The following is a 5,692-nucleotide window of genomic DNA, read 5'->3' as shown; positions in this document are numbered from 1 at the left end:
AATCTATGTGTTAACCCCTACGAAAATATTGAGTTTTTTCGGTAAATATTCTAAATACTGAAGTCTATGATCTTTAGTGTTGTTTTAAAATTTATAAATACATTCTACATTTGTGTTAATGTATATTAAACTCTCTTTCATGGTACATGGGAATCGTTTTAATTTTTTGTCAATTAATTTAGTAAAACTTCATATTACTCCCTAAATTGGTGGACTAGCCACAATAAAATCGCTATTTTCTAAAGAAACGAAGATAAAAATAGTTCCGAACCTCTTTGACCTTCATCATATATTAGTGAAGGATGAAACTATGCATTAAAACAATATTTTTATATTTTTAAATTTTTCTCAAAATCCATGTGTTAACCCTTACGATAATATTGAATTTTTCGGTAAATGCTCCATATACTGAAGTCTAGTTGTTTTAAAAATTTTAAACACATTTTATATTTGTATTAATGTATATTAAACTCTCTTCCATGGTACATGGGTATCGTTTTAATTGTTTGTCGACTAATTTAGTAAAACTTCATAATACTCCCTATATTGGTGGACTATCCACTATAAAATCTCTATTCTCTAGAAAAATGGAGACAACAAAGGTTCCAAACCTCTTTGAACTCCATTATATGTTAGTGAATGATGCAACTATGGATTAAAACAATACTTTCATGTTTTTGAATTTTTCTCAAAATCTATGTGTTAACTAACCCCTACGAAAATATTGAGTTTTTCGGTAAATGTTCTAAATACTGAAGTCTATGATCTTTAGTGTTGTTTTAAAATTTCTAAACACATTCTACATTTGTATTAATGTATATTAGATTCTCTTTCATGGTACATGGGCATCCTTTTAATTTTTTGTCAATTAATTTAGTAAAACTTCACAATACTCCCTAAATTGGAGGACTAGCACGATAAAATCGCTATTTTCTAAAAAAACGAAGACAAAAAAAGTTCCAAACCTCTTTGACTTTCATCATATGTTAGTGAAAGATTCAACTATGCATTAAAACCGTATTTTTATGTTTTTGAATTTTTCTCAAAATCTATGTGTTAACCCCTACGAAAATATTGAGTTTTTCGGTAAATGTTATATATACCGAAGTCTATGATCTTTAGTGTTGTTTTAAAATTTTTAAACACATTTTACATTTGTATTAATTTATATTAAACTCTATTTCATGGTACACGGACATCTTTTTATTTGTTTGTCAATTAATTTAGTAAAACTTCATAATACTCCCTAAATTGGTGGACTAGCTACTATAAAATCGCTATTTTCTAAAGACACGAAGACAAAAAAGGTTCCAAACCTCTTTGACCTTCATCATATGTTAGTGAATTATGCAAATATGCATTAAACAGTATTTTCATATTTTTGAATTTTTCTCGAAATCTACAACCCCTACGAAAATATTGAGTTTTTCAGTAAATGTTCTAAATACTGAACTCTATAATCTTTAGTGTTGTTTTAAAATTTTAAACCACATTCTACATTTGTATTAATTTATATTAAACTCTATTTCATGGTACACGGACATCTTTTTATTTGTTTGTCAATTAATTTAGTAAAACTTCATAATACTCCCTAAATTGGTGGACTAGCTACTATAAAATCGCTATTTTCTAAAGAAACGAAGATAAAAAAAGTTCCAAACCTCTTTGACCTTCATCATATGTTTGTGAATGATGTAACTATGCATTAAAAGAGTATTTTCATGTTTTTGAATTTTTCTCAAAATCTACAACCCCTACGAAAATATTAAGTTTTTCGGTAAATGTCCTAAATACTGAAGTCTAGGATCTTTAGTGTTGTTTTAAAATTTCGAAACACTTTGTACATTTGTATACGGATAGAGTATTAGAACGGAAAAATCCATTAGATAATGAACTATTCGTTCTAAGCCATCTCTGGCGCTGAATCAACAATTCGAAGTGCTTTTCTTGCGTATTCTTGATAAACCAGCGTTTATATATAGATGTAGGAGGATCTGTTTGGGAAGTAAGAAGCCCCTTTGACATCCCTACGAAAATATTGAGTTTTTCGGTAAATATTCTAAATACTGAAGTCTATGATCTTTAGTGTTGTTTTAAAATATATAAATACATTCTACATTTGTATTAATGTATATTAAACTCCCTTTCATGGTACAGGGGCATACTTTTAATTTTTTGTCAATTAATTTAGTAAAACTTCACAATACTCCCTAAATTGGAGGACTAGCACGATAAAATCGCTATTTTCTAAAAAAACGAAGACAAAAAAAGTTCCAAACCTCTTTGACCTTCATCATATATTAGTGAAGGATGCAACTATGCTAAAACAATATTTTAATTTTTTTAATTTTTCTCAAAATCTATGGTTTTTAACCCATACGAAAATATTGAGTTTTTCGGTAAATGTTCTATATACTAAAGTCTATGATCTTTAGTGTTGTTTTAAAAATTTTAAACACATTTTATTTTTGTATTAATGTATATTAAACTCTTTTCCATGGTACATGGGTATCGTTTTAATTGTTTGTCGACTAATTTAGTAATACTTCATAATACTCCCTATATTGGTGGACTATCCACTACAAAATCTCTATTCTCTAGAAAAACGGAGACAACAAAGGTTCCAAACCTCTTTGAACTTCATTATATGTTAGGGAATGATGCAACTATGTATTAAAACAGTATTTTCATATTTTTGAATTTTTCTCAAAATCTATGTGTTACCCTACAAAAATATTGAGTTTTTCGGTAAATGTTCTAAATACTGAAGTCTATGATCATTAGTGTTGTTTTAAAATTTATAAATACATTCTACACTTGTATTAATGTATATTAAAATCTCTTTCATGGTGCATGGGCATCAGTTTAATTTTTTGTTAGTTAATTTAGTAAAACTTCATAATACTCCATAAATTGGTGGACTAGCCACTATAAAATCGTTATTTTCAATAGAAACGAAGACAAAAAAGGTTCCAAACCTCTTTGACCTTAATCATATGTTAGTGAAAGATGCAGCTATGCATTAAAACAGTATTTTCAAATTTTTGAATTTTTCTCAAAATCAATATGTAATCACTACAAAAATATTGAGTTTTTCGGTAAATGTTCTATATACTGAAGTCTATGATCTTTAGTGTTGTTTTAAAAATTTTAAACTCATTTTAAATTTGTATTATTGTATATTAAACTCTCTTCTATGGTACATAGGCATCGTTTTAATTTTTTGTCCACTAATTTAGTAAAACTTCAAAATACTCCCTATATTGGTGGACTAACCATTATAAAATTCTCATTCTCTAGAAAAACGGAGACAAAAAGGTTCCAAACCTCTTTGACCTTCATCATATGTTACTGAATGATGCAACTATGCATTAAAACAGTATTTTCATATTTTTGATTTTTTCTCAAAATCTATGTGTTAACCCCTACGAAAATATTAAGTTTTTCGGTAAATGTTCTGTATACTGAAGTCTATGATCTTTAGTGTTGTTTTAAAAAATCGCTATTCTCTAGAAAAATGGAGACAACAAAGTTTCCAAACCTCTTTGACCGTCATCATATGTTACTGAAGGATGCAACTATGCATTAAAACAAAATTTTCATATTTTAAAAATTTTCTCAAAATCTATGTCTTAACCCCTACGAAAATATTGATTTTAATTGTTCTATATATTGAAGCGTATGATCATTAGTGTTGTTTTAAAATTTCTAAACACATTCTAAATTCGTACTAATGTATATTAAGCTCTCTTTCATGATACATGGCCATCGTTTAATTTTTTGTCAATTAACTTTGTAAGACTTCATAATACTCTCTAAATTGGTGGACTAACCACTATAAAATCACTATTTTCTAAAAAACAGAGACAAAAAATGTTCCAAACCTCTTTGACCTTCATCATATGTTAGCGAAGGATGCAACTATGCACTAAAACAGAATTTTCATATTTTAATTTTTTCCCTCAAAATCTATGTGTTAACCCCTACTAAAATATTGATTTTTTTTGGTAAATGCTCTATATACTGAAGCCTATGACATTTAGTGTTGTTTAAAAATTTCTAAAAACATTCTAAATTTGTATTAACGTATATTAAACTCTCTTTCATGATACATGAGCATCTTTTTTATTTTTTGTCAATAAATTTGTAAAACTTCATAATACTCCCTAAATTGGTGGACTAACCACTGTAAAATCGCTGTTTTCTAAAGAAACATAGACAACAAAAGTTCCAAACTTTTTTGACCTTCTTTATATGTTACTGAAAAATGAAACTATGCAGTAAAAAAGTATTTTCATATTTTTGAATTTTTCTCAAAATATATGTGTTAACCCCTACGAAAATATTGAATTTTTCATTAAATGTTTTATATACTGAAGCCTATGATCTTTAGTGCTGCTTTAAAATTTCTGAACAGATTCTACATTTGTATTATGTATATTAAACTCTCTTTCATGGTACATGGGCATCATTTTAATTTTTTGTCAATTAATTTAGTAAAACTTCATAATACTCCCTATATTGGTGGACTAACCACTATAAAATCGTTATTTTCTAGAGAAACGGAGACAACAAAAGTTTCAAACCTCGTTGACATTCATCATATGATAGTGAAGGATGCAACGATACATTAAAACAGTATTTTCATATTTTTGAAATTTTCTCTAAATCAATGTGTTATAACCCTTACGAAATTATTGAGTTTTTTTTTGGAAAATGTTCTATATACTTAGGCCTATGATCTTTAGTGTTGTTTTAAAATTTATAAACACATTCTACATTTTTATTAATGTATATTAAACTCTTTTTCATGCTACATGGGCATCGTTTTAATTTATTGTCAATTAATTTAGTAAAACTTCATAGTATTCCCTAAATTGGTGGATTAATAACGACTATAAAATTGTTATTTTCTAGAGAAACGGAGACAACAAAATTTCTAAACATCTTTGACCCTCATCATATGTTAGTCAAAGATGCAACTATGCATTAAAACAGTATTTTATATTTTTGAATTTTTCTCAAAATCTATGTGTTAACCCATACGAAAATATTGAATTTTTCGGTAAATGCTCTATATATTGAAGCCTATGATCTTTATATTGTTTTAAAATTTATAAACACATTCTACATTTGTATTAATCTATATTAAACTCTTTTTCATGATACATGAGCATCGTTTTAATTTTGCTTCAATTAATTTATTAGAACTTCATAATACTCCTCAAATTGGTGGAATAACCAATATAAAATCGCTATTTTCTAGAGAAACGGAGACAACAAAAGTTCTAAACCTCTTTGAACTTCATCATATGTTAGTACTTCATCATATGTTAGTGAAGGATGCAACTATGCATTAAAGAAGTATTTTCATATTTTTGAATTTTTCTCAAAATCTATGTGTTAACCCTTACGAAAATATTGAGTTTTTCGGTAAATGTTCTAAATACTGAAGTCTATGATATTTAGTGTTGTTTTAAAATTTATAAATACATTATACATTTGTATTAATGTATATTAAAATCTCTTTCATGGTGCATGGGCATCGTTTTAATTTTTTGTTAATTAATTTAGTAAAACTTCATAATACTCCATAAATTGGTGGACTAGCCACTATAAAATCGCTATTTTCAATAGAAACGAAGACAAAAAAGGTTCCAAACCTCTTTGACCTTAATCATATGTTAGTGAA

This window comes from Brassica oleracea, chromosome C5 (genome assembly GCF_000695525.1).
Source record: "Brassica oleracea var. oleracea cultivar TO1000 chromosome C5, BOL, whole genome shotgun sequence".
NCBI classification, from domain to species: Eukaryota; Viridiplantae; Streptophyta; class Magnoliopsida; order Brassicales; family Brassicaceae; genus Brassica; species Brassica oleracea.
The sequence above is the reverse complement of the archived record's forward strand: the minus strand, read 5'-3'. Positions refer to the sequence as shown.